The 25,658-nt window shown below is 45.2% G+C and overlaps 1 protein-coding gene across 1 annotated transcript in view; it reads left to right on the forward strand.

Annotated features, from left to right (window-relative positions):
- Nucleotides 1-25,658, forward strand: part of TTK (TTK protein kinase) — a gene marked incomplete at its 5' end in the record, with an annotated part of 1,887,454 nt that overhangs the window by 782,725 nt on the left and 1,079,071 nt on the right.

Below are 25,658 nucleotides of genomic sequence, written 5' to 3' on the forward strand. Positions count from 1 at the left end.
TGTTTATTGTTTAGGTGCGGTCCACCTGCAGGGCTCATGCTCTGTTTGCCATGCTTTTAGTGCACGGGTTTTGCAGAAGAGGCGCAACAAACTGATATTGAGAGGGTTATCAAAACCTCAGGTTGAGGCTGCATCGGGTACACAGTCTTCTAAAAAATCTGATGACAAACCGGCATCTTCGTCGGCTCCACCTTCGGTGCCGACAAGTCAAAATCTTCTGACCCTTCGGTGCGGATTGTTGTCTCCAAAGAGTCCTTTTCTCTGGTGGCTCCATCTGTTGCTTTGGAGCCGTCCCAGAGTCAAAAGAGATAGAGATCTCCTTCTTTAGACCCGGTGAGATCTGTGCTTCAATCTCTACATTTGCAGTCAGTGGCAGGTAGTCACCGGTCCTCGGCCCACTCATCTCGATCATCCAGGAGTTTATCGGATGATGATGTGGAGAGTGTAGCGAAGAGGCTGCTCAAGACACTGGTATTTGCTCAATTGTTGTCGGGCCCAGCCCAGAAGGAATTGGCACCTTTGTCAGAACCAGTCCCTGTCTCTATTGCTCTTCCGACTGCTTCCAGTTTGGAGCCGGAGTGCATGGAAGTAGTAGTGGTGGAACCGTCAGTTCCGACAAACCCTTGCCTTGTCGGTACCGGCATTCACTCCAACCTCCTTGACAGTCCGCACCATCGAGGAGTCTGGGTGCCGAGACTCCCTCGTTGGCTCCGAGGGGGGAAGTGGCATCAGACCCTTGTCCGACCCCGCTCTCCCTCTCTGAGCCTAGGCGCAGGTGAGCTCGGCTCCCACATCTGCCTCAAAGCAGTCACCTTCTGTGCAGAGGTCAACAGGCTTCTCTGAGCCGGAGCCTCCCTCCGATCTGGATTGCAGCGCCTTTGAGGTGATGAGTGTGCTGTCCACCGAGACAACCCCACCCTCCGCTCCATTGGCTCCGTCCCCATCGATACCGGTGTCTGCCTCGGATCCTTCTCTCTGTCCCAAGTGTAGGGAACCGATGCCCCAGGACGGCCTATAGGGTGACCCCTCTTATTCCAAGACCTTTCCTGAGCGCATGCCTCAGAAGAGGTTTCCAGGAAGAAAAAAATGTAGGAGGAAACGTGGACTCCCCTGAGTCCGTCACCTCTGACACAGACTTGGATGACTCGGAGGGGTCCCCACGGTCCCCCTCTGAAGATGTCTCATTCTCAGACATCCTGGAAATCCTTAGGCAGAAGGGAAACTGGAAGTCCCTTACCCCTTCTGAGGACAAGTCCGTGCATCTGGACGCATTTAGTTCCCAACCTTCCACCTCCTGGGTTTCTCCGCCTTTCGACACACTTTTGTCTGTAGTGAGTCGAAAGGCATGGAGTGCTCCAGAGACCATAGAGTCCATTCCGAGAAGGCCTAACAAATTCATGACCGCACCAGACGACAAGACCTTTCTCACTAAAGGCGTTCCAGTCTATGCTATGTTGATGGCAGCAGCCACCAATAAGGAACTCGTGGAGACTTCCTCTTTTATCCATCTGCTAAACAAGGAGTTCAGAGCCATGGATAAATTTGGGAAGCGTGTTTTCTCTTCAGCGGCCTTTACTCTTTGGTCGCTGAACTATTTGACACATTTCAGAAGACTTCAGAGGGATCTCCTTAAAGAGCTGAGAGAGACCCTCCAGGATCCTTCAGCTGAGGGACCGGCTTCCAAGTCTGCTAACCAGCTAGCGACCCTAACCTCCATTGTCAACTCCTCCATGCGCTTGATTTCTTACGCTGCAGATGGAGTGACTAGGGCTGCAGGCACAGGAGTGGCTGTTTGCAGACATTCCTGGATGCGTCTCTGTCAATTTGCGAAGCCCTTCAAGTCCTCCTTTACTAATGCCCCCTTTGACGGCTTGGCCTTGTTCGGGCCGCAAGTTCGAGACTCTTACCAGGAGTGAACGAGATGGCAAAACTCTCTCTGCCGTAGGAGTTTGTTTTTCCACGCCATCCTGGCCTTATACCAAAGGCCAAAAGAGTGGCAAAATGTGGTTCCGTAAATCCTACGGAGCTTTACCAGACACTCATGGAGATGATTCCCCCAGAGGCAGAGGGGGAAATAATAACAGGAGACGCCGACCTCGCAGCAGGGGGGTCCGAAACAGGGCGACAGGGATACATTCTCTGCCAGGCCCTTTCAGAATCCCTGAAGGATTGCCCGGCTGCCCACCTGTGGAGGCAGTCAGGGGCAGAATATCACTGTATCCAAGATCCTGGCAAAATATAACAGAAGAAGAGTGGATACTGTGCATAATATCCAGAGGTTACAAAATTCCCTTCTCCCAAACACCCCCAAGAAGTCAAAAGTCATCAATCCCAGATGTTCCACCCAATCTTCGGCATCAAGCAGCCATAAAAGTAAAAACTTTGCTGCAAAAAAGAGCCATTCAGGAAGTCCCCATAGACCGAATAGAATCCGGGACTTACTCAAGGTTCTTTTTAGTTCCAAAGAAGACAGGGGACTGGAGACCTATCTTGGATCTCAGCAAGTTCAACAGGTCAGTAAAGGAGACCAAGTTCCGGATGGTGACACTGCAGTCCATTCTACCCTTTTTGGGTCGGGACGATTGGATGTGCGCTATCGATCTCCAGGATGCTTACCACCATATAAAAATGGACAGGCGGTCCAGGAGACATTTACACTTCCGGCTGGGAGCCAGTCATTATCAGTTCAGAGCTCTGCCCTTTGGTCTCACCACAGCCCCCAGGGTGTTCAAATGTATGGCAGTAGTGACGGCTTACCTGAGACGTTTGGGATTCAAGGCGTTTCCTTTTCTAGATGACTGGCTCCTCACTGCCACCACCGAGCATCATCTCTTAAGGGCCAGGAACCACACGATTCACACTTGTGCACGACTAGGAATCACAATAAATTATGAAAAATCTGCCTTGTTGCCCTCTCATTCTATTACTTTCATAAGCGCTCAACTAAATACAAGAGACATGATAGCCAAGCTCCCACAAGAAAGGGTGCTTGTCATTCGAGGTCAGGTCTCTCACCTCTTATCAGAATCAAAGGGTCATGCTCAATTTGTCCTAAAGGTCTTGGGTTTGATGGCAGCTGCCGTTATTCTTGTTCTGTTAGCCCGTTGCCATATAGGTTCATAGGTAGGTACTAGGCTGTCTGCCGAAGGCATTTATAAGCCTAGCCAGAATGTGTTGGCTTTCACCGCCCCCTTAGATTAGTTCCCTGTTCTTCTGTCCAGCAGAGCCATTGAAGTGATCCCTGGGGTAAACTTGGTTTCCCATCCACTCGTCAAGGTTCCTCTTGAAGAGGGCTAGCGAGGAGCCTCTGCCTAATGTAGACTGGAATCTTGTTGCAGAGCATGGGAAGTCTCTGGGACAGGAATCTATACCTCCAGCACATCCTATTTATTGTTGTGGTAAGGTTTAGATCCCTGGAGCATGTGGCTCGAGGGGATATGTTTTTCTTTGGGTGGAGCATGTCCATCAATTCTGGGTTGGACATGGCCTTGTATGTCAGGCAGAGGTTACCTCTGAGTAGGCGGTATGCAACCGAGTACAGCTGCAGTTTCTTCATTCAAGTTGCATAGGGCATTTGCTTGAGGCCATTGATCCTCTTGGTGAGGTACTTCTGTGGTCTTTCCAGTTGTTGCAGGTGTCTTGTAAGGTACATCCCAAATGCGCCATTGTACTCCGTGATGGGTCTGATGAGTGATGCGTAAAGGGGCCCAATGACCTCTTTCGATCTGGATGAAAACCCTTTTGTGATTAGGTGAGCCACACAGAAGGATTTTCTAACCACTTTGGCAATGTGATTATGAAAGGAGAGGTTACTATCTACTTGGGGTCCCCAGATCCCTTTTTACGCCTTCCATATTTAGGGGGCTACCACCTATGTGGTAGTTTGTGGGTACTTTGTTTTTTCCAAAGGGGATGACTATGCACTTTTTGGCATTTAGCTTGAGGCCATGGTTTTGACACCAGGTATCTGTCTCAGTGAGACCCTTTTGGAGGATGTCCGTGTCAGCCGGAGAGTCAATTATAGCCCTAGGTTTGCAGTCATCTGCGAACTTGGTCAGCCATTGTCCTCCTGTGCTTATCTGTACATCTGAAAAGTATATGCAGAACAGGAGGGGTCCTAGGACTAAGCCCTAGGGAATGCCACTTGTAACCAGTTTAGAGTCAGACCTAGCTCATGCAACTCATACCATGTGGTTTCTGTCAGTGAGCCAGTTGGCAACCCATCTCGTGTAGTAGGGGTTTATGTTCAGGCTGGTGAGCTTGTCTATAATAAGCGAGTGGGGAATGGTGTCGAAGGCCTTTGTAAGGTCTAGGTAGGCTGTGTGGACTACCTTTCCCTCGTCTATAGCCGTGTTGTCTCAAAGAAGTCCACCAGGTTTAGAAGGCATGATCTGCCCTTCGCAAAAATGAACTGGCTAGGGTCTAGTGTTTGGAGGTTTCCAATGTCTCTGTTAATGAGATCCATGATGATGCACTCCATAGCTTTGCAGACCAAGCTAGTCAGGCTTATAGGGCGATAGTTCCCGGGGTCCGTTGTGGCTCCACCTTTGCGGAGTGGAATAACCATTGCTGTGCGCCACTCTGTGGACACAGCCTGTGGAGAGGCTGAGTTTAAAGTGTGTGTTTAGGTGAGGGGTTAGTTAATCTTTGAGCTCGTGTGCGACGCAGCCTGGGACACCGTCCGGTCCTATTGATGCTGTTTTTTTGGCTTTGGACAGGGCTGTTTTAACCTAAGTGTCTGTGATTTTAGGGGCACTACATTCTTCTGGTATAGTTATGGGCTCTTTTGGTGGTGAGAGGGGGGTGAAGTTTGCACTGAACCTGTCTGCCAGGATGTTGACTAAATCGGTTGGTTCATTGTATTTTGTACCATTCTGCACTAACTCCGAGCAGATCTGAGAATTGCCAGTTAGATTCTTGACCTAGCTAAAGAATGCCTTATGGTTATCTTTGGAGTCCATGGCAATTTTTCTTTTGAAGCTAGCCTTGGATGATTTTATGAAGGAACTTAGTTTCTTTCTGATACTGATCAGGGATGTCTTCCCTTCTTGGGATTTTAATCTTTTCTGTACTAGTTTCCTCCTCCTGTTCTATAGCTTGTTTATGGCAGGGGTCCACCAGACTGGTTTCCTTTTCTTGCAGGAGTGAGTCTTGGTTTTGTTTGGGAAAGCACGAGCCATGCATTCTTGTAGGTGCCTGTAAGAGTGCATTAGTAAAGGATTTTGCAGCTTGGACAGCATTATCCTTTGGCATGGGGGCTTTGAAACTTCCCACCTTGGTCTTAAGTAATGTGAAGTTTGCTTTTGAAAAGTTTTTCATGGTGGTTTCTTTGACCGGGATGGTAGTGGAATGTGGATATCCAGAGTGATTAGTTTATGGTCAGATCTAACCAGCGAGGGGTTGACCTCTGGTGTGGAACACCAGTCGCCCACGTTGGTGATGACCAGGTCCAATATGTTGTCACCTCTGGTGGGGGTGTTGACTAGTTGATCCAGGGCGTTAGGGTTTATAAATTCTAGGAAATGTTGGGCAAAGGAGTTAGCACTTGAGTAGTTCTCCCAGTTAATGTTTAGGTAATTGAAATCACCCAATATCAGGGTGTTTGGTAGGACCTTTGTTTCCCAATGTTTCCAGGAATGCGGAGTGGGGGTCCTGGGACATTGGTGGGTGATCTGTAGCAAGCTAAAATTTGAATAGCAGTTTTGCCAATTGTTTGTTGCACTTGGATGATCTCTTAAGCATCGTGCTGTGCCACTAACCTGGAGGTGTGGGTATCCTTGATGAATATGGATACTTCCCCGCCTTTTGTATTTCAGTCCGGTTTTTGTGGCCGAAATGTATGGTATGAGTTATAGCCTGGTAGCGCTGGGGTGCTCTCTGGAGTCTTAAACCAGGTTTCTGTTACTGCACATATATCGATTTTCTCCATACTGAAGATTGCCTCGAGTGTGTACATTTTGAGGTTTAGACTTCTGGCATTTTGTGCTATTTACTGTGGTGGGTTTGTCTTTTGAGCCTTGCCTAAAAAAGGCACCATGGGGATGGCAAGAGCCTTGGCCAGTATTCGAAAGCCTAAGGGTGACAGGTGCAGTATGAAGATTCTGCAATGGCTCCTCTTCACTCAGTGGTCGTTTCAGGACTTAACAATGTCACACATTATCTTAATCACGAATGCTTGCAATAAAGGTCTACAGTGGTGGCTCCACTCTCCCCTATTCACGCTAGGCAGACCCTTTGTAGCCCCTCATCCGGTAGCCACAGTTATCACGGACGCTTCCCAGATAGGGTGTGGGGGAGCATTATCTGGGATACAGTCTAAGGAACTTGGCAACCTCACGAGTACTATTTGCACATCAATGTCCTGGAGATGAGAGCGGTGTTATTAGCTCTTTGGGCTATATAGCAATTCAGATGGGACAATATGTCAGTAGTGTGGTACATCAACAAACAGGGCAGAACCAAATCTTACCCCTTATGTCGGGAGGCCCTTTGAGTATGGCAATGGGCGATCTCCTCACAGCATTTTCTGCTTGCAACTAACATTCCGGGAAAGTCGAACGTGATAGCGGACAAGCTCAGCAAGGCAATTCTCATGCCTCACGAGTGGTCTCCGAAACAAAAGATGTGGCAGATATGATCTTCCGCAGATGAGGCCAGCCATGCTGCGATCTTTTTGCCTCTCACCTAAATAACAAATGCAGCAGATACTTTGCCCTAGTTCCCCCACCGGGACAGTCACCCAGAAATGCACTGGTCCACGATTGCACCCCCCGGAATTCTTTACGCTTTCCTCCCTTTCCTTTAATTCCAAAAGTTCTTCAGAAAGTAAAGTTGCTGAGTCGCAAGCTGATCCTCATTTCCCCGTTCTGGCCTCGTCAGATATGTTTCCTGTTCTTTGGCATTACCTGAGAGAGGAGCCTTGGATTCTGGACCCGGTTTCGGACCTCCTGACACATCAGTCGGGCGCTCTTCATCCTTCCATTCAAACTGTCAAGATGACAGCTTGGTTTCTCCACTTCCGATCCTAGCCAGGCTTCCTGATATCTCACCTTTGGTTCAACATATTTCAGTCTCTTCCCATAAACCAACTACTAGGAAACTTTACACTAGTAAATGGAAGAGGTTCTCCTTCTGGGCCTAGCAAAAAGACATTGATCCCTTTACAGCTCCAGTTGCAAAAATCTTGGACTTCCTGGCAGAAACCTTTGAAAAAGGAGCAGCGGCTGCTACGATTCGTGTTCAACTGGCTGCTATTTCTAATTTTCATGTGGGCCTTCTAGGTTTAATATCATGTCCCATAAGTTATGTAAGGCCTTTTTGAAAGGTGCTACTCTATTAAGGCCTCCTATCCAAGAACCTCTCCATCCTTGGGATTTAAATTTAGTACTAGCTGCTCTGATCCTTCCTCCCTTTAACCAGCCGCTTCTTGTCCTCTGAAGTTTTTATCATGGAAGACTCTCTTCCTGATTGCTGATGTTCTTCGTGTTTCACTGTTGCATTCATAACTGTAGGGTGATCCTGCCGGCAGGCAGCCCGAGGTCGGCCAGAATCACAAAGTCTGGGTCCGGCATCGGCTGCACAAGCTAGTACCCTGACGTCAGTACGCTCTGGTACATAGCCCTCAGCCAACGCCATCTTCTCCAGTCTTTCTTGCCGTGCGTTGGAAAGCAGCTCGCAAGTCATTGGTTGGCGATTTTCGATCTACGTTTTTGATTGCTGTCGGTCCGAAGTTCTTACTTCTCTTCTCAAAGCTAAGTACCCCGTTGGGGAATCTTTTTCTTGTTCCTCCGATGTCAGAAAAAGTTAATAATTGTATAGCGTGTGGAAAACAGATACCTCATAAAGATTTCCACTCTTACTGTCTACCTTGCTTAGGCCCTGACCACGACGTTTCTTGTTGTAGGTTCTGTGCCAGGTTCAATTCTCGCACTATTAAGCGTCGGTACGACTGGGCTTTAAATTACTTTGGCAGACGCTTCAATTATAGAATGTTGTCGGATTCTACCGGAATTGAAAAGAAACGCAAAGACAAGGACAGGCCTCCGAGGTCTAAACAGGATTCGTCGCAGATGGAGCCAGTGTCCGGTTCGGCTGTCGTCAGTGAGGCGCTTTTGCAGCCCCTGTCGTCTGCCACTTCTGAACCGATGGCCGATACGGACTCCCATGGGGAGCCATCAAGGCCTATTGTTTTGTCTGCTGCAGGACCTTCGGACGTCGCTCCCTTAGATGGGTCCGGAACCGCTGTGCAGGTACCGGCTTCTGAGGGGGTATTCAGGCCTACTCACATCACCATTTCAAAGACAAAGGCAAAGCCCAAGACTCCAGTTAAACCTAAAGTTTCTGCTCCAGCTACTTCTGAAGCTACTCCCAAGACACAGAAGCAATTGCTAAGGATGACTGAAGATTTGCTTACAATGATTAGGGGTTCTCACCCCCCTCCAGAGAAAAGGCCTCGACAGTATGTTCCTTTGGATTCCTCTGACCAGGCTTCTGTATTTTCTGTTTCTTCCTCTGATCAGGAATATTCCTTTCCTCCTTATGAGGATTCAGATGCAGAGGATTCCCTGCCCTCTGTTTCTCCGCCTGAGGATTTCTCTTTTGGGGAGACCTTACATGAGATGAGGGAACATTTTCATTGGGAAGGTCAGGATTATTCTGCTTCTAAGAAGAGACTTAGGGAATTCCTCCTTCTTCCTCAACACAGGCCTTTAGCTATTCCTCCTGTTCTTGATATTGTGGATGATGCCTTTTCTGACGCTAATTTGAATCCTGATTCCATGCCCCCTGCTCCTTCTAAGGCTGATAGCTTTTACAGGGTCCCGGATTCTCATTTATTCTTATTCAAGAACCCTTCTGCGGATCCTGAAACTATTTCTCAGGGTACTAAGGCTGCTAAGGTTGCTTCTTCCAAAAATCCTATTCCCTCCGAGAAGGATTCTCGTGCCTTAGACAGGTGGGGTAAAAAGGTGTATACTTCTGCTACCCTTGCTATTAGGGCTTTAAATTGCCAGTTTCATATGTTTAAGTATCAGCAATTTCTTTTGTCTGGTTTGAAGCAAAAGCTTGCTACCTTTCCAGCATGTGCAGAGGATAAGGAATTGCAGGATGTATTACATGCAACTGAACAAGTGAACAAGCATAGTTTGCATTGTGGTTTTGATGCTTTGGAAGCTTCTTGCAGGGCCGCAGCCTCTGGTACTGTTATTAGGAGAAATGCCTGGCTTCGTGAACAAAGTTTGCCGGAACAGGTTAAGGCTAAACTTTTAGATGCCCCTGTTCAGCATGATGTTTTCTTTGGATCCAAGGCGGAAGAAGTTATTAAAAAGATGGAAGAAAAGGCAAAATCTATGCAGACTGAAAGATTTCTTACAAGTTCAGCCTCCTAGATTTTCCAGGAATTGGCCCTCCAAAAATTGGTCCTTTCCCATGTCTGACAGGCCTCAAAGGGGAAGATATAGACGCTCCAGAGGTCGTGGTCAAGCTCAGGCCTCTTACAGATCCAGACAATGGACGGCTTCTTCACCTAGAAGGGGAGAAGACAGATCCCAGTCTCAAAGGAAGCAGACTCAATGACTCTCTCGGTTGGGCTTCAGGACCCCCTTACCTGGATGCCCCTCTCGGAGGAAAGCTTTCTCTTTTTTTACAGAAATTGGTCTCACATTACCCAGGACAAATGGGTATTGGACGTGATTTTAAGAGGCTACAAGTTCCATTTTCATACTCTGCCAAGGGTTATCAGTTGGCCAGATCTGCCAAAACATCAATGGGCAAGAGGCCTTAAATCAAGTGGATGCTCTACTGGCCATGAGAGCCATAGAGCCTGTTCCTTTCTCAGAAATGGGAAAAGGCTTTTACTCAAGACTATTTCTGGTTCCAAGAAAACAAAACTCATGGAGACCTATTCTGGACCTTTCAGTGTTAAACACCTTTTTGGAAATTCCAAAATTCAAAATGCTTACTCTACAGCAACTGCTTCCAGTACTCTCCCAGGACGCTTGGATGGTGACATTGGATTTAAAGGAGGCCTACTTACACATTCCCATCAGGCAGGAACGCAGGAAATTCCTCAGATTCAAAGCAGGTTCGAGGCACTTTCAATTCTCTGTACTGCCCTTTGGTTTATCTACTGCGCCCAGGGTTTTCACCAAGTGCCTGGCACCAGTAGTGGCTTATTGCAGACTTCAGGGTATTCAGATTTACCCCTATTTGGACGACTGCCTTATCCAGGCAGACAACAAGGACCTTTTACTTCAACATCTGGATTTTGTTCAACGTCTCTTCCTCCTACTGGGATTTTCAGTGAACATAAAAAAGTCACAATTGATTCCTTCTCAACAAATGATATTTTTGGGAGCCCTCCTAAATACAAACTTACAAAGGGCCTTCCTTACTCCAGAAAAACAAATACAGCTGGCTTCAATTTTCAAAACCTTGGCAACCTTAACTCAGCTCACTGCAAGGAAATTCCTGCAGGCACTGGGCTATATGGCTTCATGCATTCTGTTAATTCCAAATGCAAGGCTTCATATGAGAAAGCTTCAATGGTACCTGAAAAGTGTATGGTCACAGCATTACCAAGATCTGGACACTTTGATTCCTCTGATCCCCTGCCTCCAGAAGGAGTTCCTTTGGTGGTCCAGGGTGTGCTTTAAACGAAGGGAAGCCTTTTCGTCTACCTCAACCTTCTCAAATCATAACCACGGACGCCTCGGATTATGCTTGGGGAGCACATTTTCTAAACAATTGCCAGCAGGGGACCTGGACAAAGAATCACCTTCACTGGCACATCAATCTGAAGGAAATGTTGGCAGTTCAAAATGCTCTTCTAGCCTTCAAGACCCTTTTGCAACCAGGGCCTCTTCTAATTGACAGACAACACCACAATCATGTGGTACATAAACAAGCAGGGGCTCTCATTCATACCCCTTTGCAGACTAGCTATGACTTTATGGGACATAGCTCTAAGTCTGAATCTGCATCTTCAGGCTCAATTCATTCCAGGAAAGCAGAATCTCTTAGCAGACAGCCTAAGCAGAAACATTCTGGATCCTCACGAATGGATGCTAGACACCAACTTATTCAACAGGATAACTGCAGTTTGGGGGTATCCCCAGATAGATCTGTTTGCATCCCATCTCAATAATCAGCTGCCTCTCTTTTGCACCAGGTCCTTCCACAAAACAGCTTGGAAAGTGGATGCCCTGTCATTCAGTTGGAGGAACCTTTCGGGATATGCCTTCCCTCCTCTTCCTCTTTTTCCCTGGATATTACTGAAGATAAAACAGGACAAGCCCAAGTTCTTCATCTTGATTGCTCCAAATTGGCCTCGACAGTTTTGGTATCCGACCTTACAACATCTGTGCTTGGAACCTCCTTGGATCCTTCCTCTGTACCCTTCTCTTCTGTCCCAGCATCAGGGTCAGATGCTACACCCTCATCTCAAGACCCTTTGCCTGGCAGCTTGGCTCTTCAAGGAAATTTGATTTCTTCTAAGCTCCCCAAACAAGTTTTGGATGTTCTCCTAGAAGCCAGACGGCCTAGTACTAGGAAATCCTATGCCTCTAAATGGAAAAGGTTTTGTATTTGGATGCAGGACCGTGGCTCTAATCCTTTTGTGCCTGATCTCTCGTCTATTTTGCTTTACCTTTCAGACCTTTTGTCTAAAGGCCTTTCCTTTTCTTCCATTAAGATTCATGCTTCTGCTATATCTGCTCATTTTAATTCTGACCCTCCTGTTTTTTCTCATCCATTGGTGAGACAATTCTTGAGAGGAGCTAAGAATTTGAGGCCTCCCAGGACCCCTCCTGTCCCTGCCTGGGATCTTAACTATGTTTTGGAAAAACTCACTTTGCCTCCTTTTGAGCCTGCGGCTTCTGATATTAAATTTTTATCCTGGAAGACAGTTCTTTTGTTAGCATTGACTTCTGCCAGAAGCGTTTCAGAGTTGCAAGCTCTTATGGCTGTGGAGCCATACCTAATTTTCCATCTTGACAGAGTATCCTTGAGGACCAATCCTACTTTCATGCCTAAGGTGATTTCAAAAGTTGCTTTAAATCAGACAATTCACCTTCCTACCTTCTTTCCTAATCCTCAAAATAAAGGGGAAAGGATTTTGCATTCATTAGACGTACACAGACAGTTACGATTTTACTTGGACAAGACTAAAGAGTTCAGAAAATCTAACCAATTGTTTGTTTCTTTTGCCTCCAGTTCTCTTGGAAAGGTTATTTCCAAACAAACTATTTCCAAATGGATTGCTTATGGAATAGGATTTTGTTACACTCATCATGGGAAACGGTTTCCAGGTACTGTGAGAAGTCATTCTACTAGAGCAGCTGCTACTTCTACTGCTTTTCTCAGAGGAGTCCCTACCAAGGATATCTTGGAAGCTGCCACTTGGAGTTCAGTGCATACCTTTTCCAAGCACTACAATCTCCCTTTGTATTCTAAGACCAGGGCAGGTTTTGCCTCTGCTGTTTTGCAGGGCCTTCTTGCTGCCCCTTCTTCTATTTAGCCTCCTCCCTTTCTTCACTGCTTTGGGATTCCACCCTACAGTTATGACTGCAACAGTGAAACACGAAGAACATAGTACAGTTGTGTACACCTACCATAAATGTAGATGTTCGAGTGTCTTCACTGTTGCAGTCGGTGTTTCCCTCCCTCCTATCCCCTCTTGTTTCACTTTATGGTGTGTTTGTGTTTCCTTGTGGGACTCATTTTTTGTTTATTGGGAATTTCTGACATCTGGGACAAGAAAGGCTGGAGAAGATGGCGTCGGCTGAGGGCTATGTACCAGAGCGTACTGACGTCAGGGTACTAGCTTGTGCAGCCGACACCGGACCCAGACTTTGTGATTCTGGCCGACCTCGGGCTGCCTGCCGGCAGGATCACCCTACAGTTATGACTGCAACAGTGAACACACTCGAACATCTACATTTATGGTAGTTGTACACAACTGTACTTTGCATCAGCTGGGCGGGTTTCAGAGTTACAGGCACTTTCCATCCGCCCGCTTCATATGATCTTTCACAAGGATAGAGCATCTTTTAGAACTAATCCTTCCTTTTTACCAAAAGTCTGCTCAGAGTATAATTTGAAGCAATCAGTTGAACTTCCTTTTTTCTTTCCAAATTATGGCAACAAGGCAGAGTACAAATTACATCAATTGGATGTCCACAGGCAGTTACAATTTTATCTCCAAAGGACAACGGACCAAGGACATCAGAAAATCAGATCAGCTGTTTGTATCCTTCTCTCAGATTAAGCAAGGCTCACCAGTTTCCAAAGTGACTCTTTCAAAATGGCTGTCTAATACTTTTACTTATGCATAGGAGTCTCAGAATGTGTCAGTCCCGGGAAAAGTGAGAGGACATTCCACTAGGTCCTTGGCTACCTCCATAGCCTTTCAAGCTAAGCTTCCTTTAGATACGATTTGTGCAGCAGCAACATGGGCTACTCCCCATACCTTCATTACTATTACAAAGTGGGCATGGCCTCTCGGAACAGGGCATCCTTTGGTTCCACGATTCTGAAGTCTCTCTTCCAGTGAGCCACCCAGGATATAGGTGCTGGGGATGCTGTCCCAACCAGAAAGGAGGAGGGCGAGATGGACAACATAACATAAAGAAGTTGTATTCTTACCATAACGTACTATGTTTGTTGTCCCTTATCTCGCCTTCCTTCTTGCCTCCCTCCCTCCCTCCTTCCCCCATCCTGGAAGATTGAGAGGAATTTCCCTTTTTTTGGCTGATCTGGCTGAGTTTCCTTTGGTTTTCGTCCTTTGGTATACTCCTTGTCACCATGGTTGTCCTGTTGTTGTCAGTACAAGGAGGCTTTATTGTTTTGTTACCTTTTTTATTGGGTAATTCATATTTTTCCTATCTAGTGGTTAGTTCTCACAAATGAGATCTGGGTAGCTACCGCTATGCATGCTGGGATAAGGGGTTAGCCTCTAGCCAGTAAGGACTCTTCAAGCTTTAGAAGTGGCCGAGTTGGAGCGGAGATCGGCCCCAAACCCAACCAGAAAGAAGGAAGGCGAGATAAAGGACAACAAACATGGAACGTTATGGTAAGAACATAACTTTTTTTGACAATGTTTTCAGTGTATTTTAGTTGTGGAGGAGATTTGGCATGATCCTTTGAAATGATGCTGAAATGCCCGTAATAAGCCGTGTCATGGGTACACATTTATAGAGCCTTTTCTTATGTAAAATGTTGATTGCTGATCTCAAGACAGTCTTAGAACTGATGCCTACCTCTCTTTATTTTGATATAAGGGCATTCATTTTACTAGATAACAGAATTGACCCAGATTCCAGAAGAAACAGACCAGTGAAGGAGTTTTTACCTCACATTATGTGGCTAAATCATTTTTTATTGTTGTGTGCACCACTTGCTTAAATTTTGAACATAAAGTGTGAAGAAAGCTATAGGTTCTGTGATTTCAGAGATATACATTTGTGCATTTTTTGATATTGTAGTTATGATTCATTTTTGGTTTAATCCACTAAACAGTTTATTTTCCATCAGAATGTGTTACCATAAGGATCATTGCTGCATGCACTTAAAAGTATATACTGTTTTGCCATAATTGAGCCTCAGTTTCCTATCTGGTTGTCTTAGCTGTGGGACTTTCTGTGGGTGTGTGAGAATGCCCTGCCAATCCTTGACCTATAGGATGAGTCCTGCTATAAATGAGACTGCATCTTAACCTTACAAGACATTTCCACCTGCATGGGACTCCCTATTTGAAGTGAATGGTTGAGAATGCCATGTCTTGGTCTTCTCCTTCAGTGGTGGTTTCTGAGGTCCTTTGAATGGTTTTAGGAACCAGATATATTTTTCTTTTCTCCCACCAGTCTTTTAAGAGGAACCTTTCCAAGCCAACCATCTATAAAGGTTAGGTTCCCTTATCCCCCTATGAGTGAGAAGAGGATTTATTGTACTCCTTATTTAATTATTTACCTTATTAGTAGTTTAGAAACTAGAGATGGAGGAAAGACTTGCAGGGGATCATGGGTTTGAGGATACACAAACGTGGCCTGGTAAAGTTTCTATCAGCCAGATCGAACAATTGCACAGCATAGTAGTCTTGTCAGAAAGGGTGGCTGAAATTATCAAGCAAATCTTAACTATTTTAAGTGTGCAATTGTTTCTTTATTTGGCAGTAGTAGCCAGTGGTGGTATTAAGTGTATTGTTCAGAAAATATAAAAAAGAGCAACCAGCAAAATTCAAATGACTGAGTAAAAGTAAAGAATACTTGTGCTTCTTGTGTCATCTGCAAAAGTTTTTATGTGGGAAAGACTAACCGCTGCTTGAGAGACAGCATAAGAGAACAAGTGTATGCTGTCAATAGAAAGGATGATAGGAATGCACTGTCTAAACATGTCTTGTCAACAAGTTGTGAACATTGGTTCAAATTTTTGGTGTTAGAAATATACACACTTAATCTGACAGGTGGTGACATAAAAACAAGAACTGAATGCACAGAAATAAAATGGATGCATTTGTTAAGGGCTAATGCAGGTAAGTGGTTAAATGAAATCACCCCCATTAAGCCATTGTTAAAATCACGTGATCTCAAACACTGAGTTATATAAGTGCAATGTTATATGATGATAGAATGGATCTGACGAAGTACCTTTGGGTATGAACACACTCATGTTTGTTTTACTAGCATTTTTATTAGTATTTCCTGGGTACCAGGAAAAGTCTTTAATAAAAACCTTGTCCCCTTTCTTCTGCTGCGACAGGTTGAATAGCCCTGATACTTAGAAGAGAGAGTACCTGTTGTAGAGCCTCTGCCCACTGATTTTGGGGGTAGGTCTGGCCAACTGTTTGTGGTTCTGATGTTCTTCGTGTTTCACTGTTGCAGTCATTACATTTGGGTTATCTGCTTGCAGTAGCCCTCAGTCGGCCTGATTAACAAAGTCTTGGGTCTTGCGTCGGTTGCTGTCCCTTCTTCCATGATGTCAGGTTGTCAGGGGTATATATTTTCATTAGTCTTTTTTGCCGCACGGTGCCCGAAGCAGAAGCATTTCGCAAGTGCCGTTCGGCCGACTCCTGAAATTTTCGAATTTAAGTTTCAGAACCGAAGTCTTCACTAAAGCTAAGTACCCCGTTGGGGAAACGTTTTTTCTTGCTCCATACCCATGTCAGTAAAAGTTAATAATTGCATTACTTGTGGGAAGGAAATACCTCATAAGGATTTCCATTTATACTGTATTACTTGCCTAGGCCCTAATCATAACGTGCCTAACTGTTGGTTTTGTGCTACATTTAACCAGCACACTCTTAAGTGTCGGTATATCTTTGCCTCAAAATATTTTGGAAACAGATTTAACTATCCTGAAATGTCATCTGATCGCAATCTGACTACAGGAGTACATAAAAAAACGCAAAGAAAAGGACAGAGACAGACAGTCGAAGTCCAAAACTGACGAAGCTTCTCCTAAGCCAGTCGCCGGTACTCAGTGAGGCGCTTTCGCAGCCCCTGATACCCGCTACTTTCGAGTCGCAGGCCCCTACCGAGACCCATGTGGAGTCCGGCATGTCGCGAGATTCTCAAAGTATTGTACCCGCGGTTGTCTCTCCCTCGGATGGGTCCAGAGCTGTTGAGCAGGCACCGGCTTTTGAGAGTGTATTCAGTCCACAACATTTGTATATAAAACCGACGCCAGCTTCAAAATCAAAGACAAAAGCAACTTCTAAAGCTAAAAAATTGACGCATGAGCCACATGCACAGGCCTCTATGCCCAAAAAGCAGGTGATCAAAATAGCTGAAGACCTAATTACCTTGATCAGGGGTTCCCAACCCCCTCCTGATAAGAGGCCTAGGCAAGACACTGTTTATGAATCTTCAGATCAGGTTTCTATTTCTTCTGATTCCTCTTCTGATCAGGAATTATCTGTTCCACCCTATGAGGATTCTTATGCAGAGGAATCTATCCCATCTGCATCTCCTCCTGAGGATTATTCCTTTAGAGAAACCTTGCATACTTTGAGGGAGCATTTTCACTGGGAGAGTCAAGATTTCTCACAATCAAAAAAGAGGCTCAGGGATTTCCTCCTCCTCCCTCAGCATAGGCCTTTAGCAATACCTCCTGTTTTAGATATTGCGGATGATGTGTTTTCGGAGTCAAGCTTGACTCCAGACTCCTTACCTCCGGCTCCTAGCAAGCCAGACAGATATTACAGGGTTCCTGACTCTCACAAATTTTTATTTAGCAACCCTGCTGCTGACTCTGAAACTATTTCACAGGATCCAAAAGGTGTTAAGACCTCAACAGCAAAAAATCTTACCCCCTCTGACAGAGTTTCCAGGGCACTGGATAGATGGGGAAAGAAGGTTTATACATCTGCAACCTTGGCAATTAGGGCCTTAAACTGCCAGTTTCATATGCTCAAGTATCAACAACATGTTATGGGATTATTGAAACAGAAAATGTTGATTTCTGAATGTGCAGAAAATAAAGAATTGCAGGAATTATTGCATGCAGCAGAACAAGTTGGAAAGCATACTTTGCAATATGGTTTTGATTCCTAAGAGGCCTCCTGCAGGGCCGCAGTTACTGGATCTGTGATTAGGAGGCATGCCTGGCTAAAAGAGCAAAATTTGCCTGATCATGTTAAAGCTAAATTGCTGGATGCATATTTATAGCATGATACTCCGTTTCGTATTAAGGCAGAAGAGGTTTTAAAATGAAAGACAAAGCTAAGTCTATGCAAACTGTAAAAGACTTCTTACAAGTGCAGCCACCTAGATTCGGTAGACACTGGCCTACAAAAAATTGGTCCTTTTCTGTGTCTGAGAGAGCTCAACGGGGCAAATCCAGGCACCCTAAAGGTTCTAGATTCTTACAGGTCAAAGCAACGGGAGTGCTTCATTTTCCAAATGTGGAGGAAATAAAGCACAACCCTACAGTAAACAGTCTCAATGACTTCCATCTGCCATTACCAAGCACTTATCTTTTGGCAGCACCCTTAGGGAGAAAATTAGCACTTTATGCTCAAAATTGGCAGTTAATAACCCAGGACAAGTGAGTGTTAAACATAGTATCTCAGGGATACAGATTCCACTTCCACACTCTGCCAATTGCAAACGGTTGGCCAGATCTGCCAAAAAATCAATGGGCAGAGGCACAGAAACAGGTGACTTCCCTGATGGATATGGGGGCTATTCAGCCAGTACCAGAACAGGACAAAGGACAAGGATTTTATTCAAGACTGTTCTTGGTACCCAGAAAGGACAAGGCCTGGCTTCCAATACTGGATTTATCAATTTTGAACACATACCTGGACATTCCAAAATTCAGAATGCTGACTTTGCAGCAGCTTCTGCCCATGCTGGGCAAGAACGCTTGGCTGGTGACATTAGACCTAAAGGAGGCATACCTGCATATCCCAATAAGGGAATCGTGCAGAAGATACCGCCGTTTCAAGGCTGGCTTTATGCATTACCAATTCTCTGCACTGCCCTTTGGCTTATGTACTGCGCCCAGGGTCTTTACAAAGTGCCTGGCACCAGTAATTGCATTTTGCAGACAAAGAAGTATACAACTCTATCCTTACTTGGACAACTGTCTCATTCAAGCAGAGAACAAGGGCATTCTTCTTCAGCATCTGTCGATTGTGAAAAGGCTTCTAATATGCTAGGGTACACAATAAATGAAAATAAATCACAATTGGTACCCTCTCAAAAGATAACATTCTTGGGTACAACTGCCCAGATGGCTTTCCTCACGCCAGACAAAGGCAACTGACTACTTAATTCAAACTGATGGCAACATAAACCCAGTTATCTGCAAGACAAACTCTGCAGGCTTTGGGGTTCATGGCATCCTGCATTCTACTGATTCCATATGCAAGACTGCATATGAGGAAACTACAGTGGTACCTAAAAAGTTTATGGAGTCAACATTGTCACTGTATGGAAACAATGATTCCTCTCATTCCCTGCCTACAACAGGAGTTTCTATGGTGGGCAAAGGCATGTCACCAAAACATGGGACGGGATTTCACTTTACCCCCTGCCTGCCAAACCTTAACAGACACATCAGATTATGCATGGGGGGCCCACCTGGCGGGAAGATGCATTCAGGGCATATGGACCCCAAAACAAATGCATCTGCATATCGACCAAAAAGAGATCTTAGCTGTTCAAAATGCCTTGACTGCCTTCAAGAACTTCATCCAGGACAACTACTGATAAAGACGGACAACACGGTTATGTGGTACATAAACAATCAGGGGGGCGCACACACATACCCCCTTTGCAGACTTTTCATGGCACTGTGGGACACAGCCTTGACTTACCATGTACATCTTCAAGCTCAACTCCTGCCAGGAAAGCAAAATACTCTGGTAGATGACTTTGGCAGAAACCTTATGGACCCTCATGAGTGAAAACTAGATCCACAAGTCTTCAGCATAACAAAGAAATGGGGGAGCCCAGACATGGACCTATTTGCCTCTCTTTGGAATTATCAACTGGAAAAATTCTGCACAATGACTTATCACAAACAAGCATGGAAAGTGGATACTCTATCCTTCAGTTGGAAAACCCGATCAGTTTACGCCTTTCCTCCGCTGCCTCTTCTTCCCAAGGTCCTACTAAAGGTCAGACAAGAAAAAACAAAGATGATACTAATTGCCTCGGACTGGCCCCGCCTATACTGGTACCCAATCCTAAGGAATGTCTCAATTCCCAGCTTGATACTTGTCTCAGATTCCTCACTTACTGTCCCAGCAAAACAATCAGATCCTGCACAATCATTCTCCAAACACTGAACCTGGCAGCATGGCTGATCATGTAGTTATTCAAACAGCACCTCTCAGTAAAGCTGTGATGGATGTCATTTTGGAAGCCAGAAGGCCTAGTACTAGAAAATCTTATGCTGATAAATGGAAGAGATTTTGTGCTTGGAACCAAGCAAAAGGAACTGACACAGCAGAGCCAAACATTCCTCAGATTTTACAATACTTGACTGAGATGCTTGACAAAGGCCTATCTTTTTCGTCTATACAAATCCATGCCTCTGCCATCTCCGCTCATTACAACACAGAGCAGCCAATCTTTTCTCATCCTTTACTAAAGCAGTATCTTAGAGGGGCCAAACATTTAAGGCCTCCCAGAATATCACCAATTCCTGCATGGGACCTCAGTTATGTGTTGGAAAAGCTCACCCTTCTTCCATTTGAACCAGCTGCTACTGCAGATCTAAAGTTCTTATCATGCAAAACAGCTCTGCTCCTGGCAATTACTTGAGCAAGAAGGGTCTCAGAGCTACAGGCCCTCATGGCTGTGGAGCCTTTTATCATATTTTACCCAGAGTGTCCCTCAGGACCAATCCGTCATTTATGCCTAAGGTGGTTTCCAGTGTGGCTCTTAACCAAAACTGTTCATCTGCCAACTTTGTATCCAAATCCGCAGAACAAGGGGGAGCGGATTCTGCATTCCTTGGACATACACAGACAACTAAGATACTACTTGAGCAGGACTAAAGCTCTGAGAAAAACTGAGCAGTTGCTAATGACATTTGCTGCAGGATCAGAGGAAAAGGCTATTTCAAAGCAGACTATTTCAAAGTGGATAAGCAACTGCATTCGTTTCTACTACTTACACCATGGCAAACCAGTGCCCAAGGGCCTTAGGTCTCATTTCACCAGGGCTGCAGCTTTTCTCAGAGGGGTACAACCAAAGACATTCTAGAGGCTGCTACTTGAAGTTCTGTTCACACTTTTACAAAGCATTATAATTTGCCTCTCTAAGTCCAGGGCAGGCTTTGCCACTGCAGTTCTGAAGGGCCTTATAGCCACCCCTAATGCAGGTTAGCTGCAGCCTCCCATCCATAGCTTTGGGATTCTATCCAAATGTAATGACTGCAACAGTGAAACACGAAGAACATAGTACAGTTGTGTACACACTGTTCCAGTCCAGGTTACCTGCCCGCCATCCCCCCTTTTATTCTGGAGTTTTCTCTCTCCTTCACTATCTTCTACAGCCTTTGTGGTGTATTTGCTTGTAGATGAAGGTAAAGTTTGTATTGTTGCATGTATATATAGCTTATATATTTTTTTGCTACCCATTTGTGGGGGCATCTGACATCTGGGGCAAGAAAAACTAAAGAAAATGGCGTCGGCTGCCTGCTTTATACCTCCTGACGACATGACGTCATGGAAGAGGAGACAGCAGCTGACACAGGACCCAAAACTTTGGAATTCAGGCTGACTGAGGGCAACCTGCCAGCAGATTACCCAGATGTAATGACTGCAACAGTGAATACACTTGAACATCTACATTTATGGTAAGTGTGCACAACTGTACTTTCGCAAGTGCCGGTCGTCCGACTCTTGAAATTTTCATTTTCGAGTTCTGGAAGCGAAGTCTTCAAATAAAGCAAAGTACCCCATTGGGGAAACTTGTTCTTGCTCCTTACCAATGTCAGTAAAAGTTAATAATTGCATTACTTGTGGAAAGCAAATACCTCACAAAGATTTTCATTCGTACTGTATTTTTTGCCTAGGCTCTGACCACGACATACCTTTCTGTCGGTTTTGTGCTTTGTTTAATCAGCGCATTATCCTTCCACTGTATATTTTCACTTCTAAATATTTCAGTTCTCGATTTAATTATCCAGAAATGTCGGTTAGCCATCTGACTACCGAAATTCCGAAAAAACGCAAAGATAGACAGAGACGAGCCGCCGAGGTCCAAAGCTGCGGACGACGCTTCTCCTAAGCCAGTTCGCCAGTACTCTGAGGTGCTGTCACAGCCCTTGACACCCGCTACTTCTGACTCATAGTTCTCTACTGAGACTCATTCGGAGTCTGGTATGCCGTGAGATGCTTCAACTGTGGAACCTGCGGATGTCTGTACTTTGGATGTGTCCGGAGCCGCTGTGCAGGCACCGGCTTCTGAGGGTGGATTCAGGCCAACGGGCTTGCATATGAAACCAACACCTCCTCCTTCATTTAGGCCAAAATCTCGAGCCATGCCTAAGAAACTGACGCCCAGACCACATGCTCAGGCCTCTATGCCTAAAAAACAAACAAGAATGGCTGAAGATCTTATAACTCTAATCAGGGGAAGACAACCTCCCCCTTCTAAGAGACTTTGGACTGAAGTGGTTTATGAATCTTCCGAACAGGATTCTGATTTTTCCGATTCTTCTGATGTTCTGGATTTGCCCTTATCTACTTATGAGGATTCTGATGCAGAGTACTCTATTCCCTCTGCTTCCTCTCCAGAGGATTTTTCTTTTGGTGAGACCTTGCATACTCTAAGGGAGCATTTCCACTGGCAAAGCCAGGATTTTTCTGATTCAAAAAAGAGGCTTAGGGATTTCTTACTCCTGCCTCAGCATAGGCCTTTAGCTATACCTCCTGTACTAGACATTGTTGATGATGCCTTTTCTGAATCTAGTTTGGCCCCTGATTCTTTGCCTCCTGCTCCCAGAAAACCTGACATATTACAGGGTTCCTGATTCTCACAAGTTCCTTTTTAAAAATCCTATTGGGGATCCAGCGACTATTTCACAGGGACCCAAGGGCATTAAGGCTTCTACTGCTAAAAATCCTACCCCCTCTGATAGAGACTCCAGGGCGCTGGATAGATGGGGTAAGAAAGTTTACACTTCTGCAACCTTGCCCCTTCGTGCTTTAAACTGCCAGTTTCATATGTTAAAGTATTGACAACATGTTATTGGATTGCTTAAACAGAAAATGATGCTGACTGTGCTGAAAATAAAGAATTACAGGATTTAATGCATTCTGCTGAACAGATTGGAAAACATAAGTTTGTAATGTGGATTTGATTCATTACAGGCCTCTTGCAGGGCTGCTGTTACTGGATCTGTGCTCAGAAGGCATGCTTAGCTTAAGGAGCAAGGTTTGCCTGATCATGTTAAAGCTAAATTGTTGGATGCTCCCTTAAATCAGGACCGCCTGTTTGGCATCAAGGCTGAGGAAGTTCTTAAAAAGATGGAAGATAAAGCTAAATCTATGCAAACTGTTAATGATTCCTTACAAGTTCAGCCTCCTAGATTTAGTAGGCACTGGCCCTCTAAAAATTGGTCCTTTCCAGCCTCTTCCAGGTCTTCTCAAGCCAAATCCAGACACAGCAGAAACCCCAGGTTTCAGTCCCAAGGGGAACACAAGACTAGGTAGTGGGGGGTTCCGCACCCAAACTTGGGCGCGTAGTAGGACTCCCCCCTATGGAATACTGTCTCAATTACTTGCTTTTAAAACTTCCAAACACTTCCCAACTGAATGCTCCTTTAGGCGGAAAGATTGGTCTGCAGGCCAAAAACTGGGAACTCATTACCCAGGACAAATGGGTTTTAAATATAGTATCCCAAGGATACAGATGTCATTTCCACACATTACCAACACCAAGCGGGTAGCCAGATCTACCCCCAAACCAGTGGGCAGAGGCCCAAAATCAAGTACTCTCTCTCTCAAACATGGGGGCTATTCAGTTGGTACCAGAAAAGGAAAAAGGACAAGGTTTCTATTTTAGACTTGTCCTGGTACCCAGAAAAGGAAATAGATGACGTCCTATCCTGGACCTTTCTATTCTAAACACCTTTCTGGTGATTCCAAAATTCAAAATGCTGATTCACCAGCTGCTTCCTATGCTAGGCAAGGATGCATGGTTGGCAACACTAGACTTAAAAGAAGCATACCTGCACATCCCTATCAGGGAGTCTTGCAGAAGATACCTATGCTTCAAAGCAAGTTACATGCACTATCAGTTCTCTGCACTGCCCTTTGGCTTATCTACTATGCCCAGGGTATTCACAAAGTGCCTAGCTCCAGTCATTGCATTTTGCAGGCAAAGAAATATTCAAATATACCCATACCTGGACGATTGTCTAATTCAGGCAAGAAAGCCAGGACATACTTTTGAATCATTTGGCCTTTGTACAAAGGGTTCTAACTTGTCTGGGGTTCAACATAAACAAAAAGAAATCCCACCTGGTACCCTACCAACAAATTATATTCCTGAGAGCAAGCTTGAATACAACTTTCCAGATGGCTTTCCTCACGCCAGAGAAACTGATTCATCTGACAACTTACTTCAAACAAGTGGCCACAAAAACTCAGCTATATCTGCAAGGCAAATACTGCAAGCCTTGGGGTTCATGACCTCCTGCATTCTTCTAATTCCATATGCAAGACTGCATATGAGGAAACTAAAATGGTATCTAAAAATGCCTATGGTGTCAACATTCACAGGATCTAGAAGCAAGGATTCCTATCATACCTTGCCTACGCCTAGAGTTCCTTTGGTGGGCAGAGTCCTGCCACCAAAACAGGGGACTACCATTCACATTACCCACTGCCGCCCAAATCTTAACAGACACATCAGACTATGCATGGGGGGGGCTCACCTGGCAGAGAAGTGCATTTAGGGCAAATGGAACTCAAGTCAAATGCACCTGCATGTAAATCAAAAGGAAATGTTAGCTGTACAGAATGCTCTGACAGCCTTCAAGGACCACATTCTTCCAGAACAACTAATGGTAAAGATGGACAACACCACTGTCATGTGGTACATAAACAAGCAAGGGGGTACACATTCTTTCCCCCTCTGCAGACTAGCCATGGCATTGTGGAACGCAGCCTTGAGCTACCAAGTGAATATACACGCTCAATTCCTGCCAAGAAAACTAAATGCACTGTCAAATGGACTAGGCAGAAACCGTTTGCCTCCCCCCAGAACCATCAACTGGACAAATTTTGCACAAGGATTCCCCACAAGCTAGCTCGGAAAGTGAATGCTTTATCCTTCAGCTGGAAAAACCTATCAGTTTATGCCTTTCCTCCTTTGCTTCTGCTCTCCAAGGTACTACTAAAGATCAAACAGGACAAGCCAAGGACGATTTTAATTGCACCAGACTGGCCTCGCCAACACTGGTACCCACTCTTGCGCCATGTCACGCTTGGCTCCATGGCACCTGCCTTAGATTCCTTCCCTGTGGTCTCTGCAGGAGAACCAGATTCTACACCCTCAGCTGCAAACCGTGAACTTAGCAGCCTGGCTAATTACCTAATCTCTCCTCTACCATCCATCAGTAAATAGTGATGGATATCATTTTAGAGGAAAGGGGGCCTAGTACTAGAAATTCTTATGCTGCAAAATGGAAAAGATTCTGTGCCTGGAACCTATCTCAAGGAATGAACGCAGCAGTGCCCAATTTACCTCAGATTCTACAGTACTTGACTGAGATGCTTCATAAGGGCTTGTCTTTTTCCTCCATCAAAATTCATGCCTCAGCCATTTCTGCTCACTATAACACAGAGCCTCCCCTCTTCTCTCACCCACTGCTCAAGCAGTTCCTCAGAGGGGCCAAAAATTTAAGGCCACCCAGGAGAGCACCAACTCCAGCCTGGAATCTTAACTTTGTCATGGAGAAACTCACTCTTCCTCCTTTTGAGCCAGCTGCTACTGCAGATTTAAAATGTCTTTCCTGGAAATCCGCTTTCCTTTTAGCAATCACTTGTGCAAGAAGAGTATCTGAATTACAGGCCCTTATGGCAGTGGAACCTTTCATAATCTTACATGCGGACAGGGTGTACCTCAGAACCAATCCCTCCTTCATTCCCAAGGTGGTATCCAGTGTGGCTCTTAATCAGTCCATTCATTTGCCTACCT

The sequence above is a fragment of the Protopterus annectens genome, chromosome 1.part1 (assembly GCF_019279795.1).
Source record: "Protopterus annectens isolate FY-2018-M chromosome 1.part1, PAN1.0, whole genome shotgun sequence".
Classification (NCBI taxonomy): Eukaryota; Metazoa; Chordata; order Ceratodontiformes; family Protopteridae; genus Protopterus; species Protopterus annectens.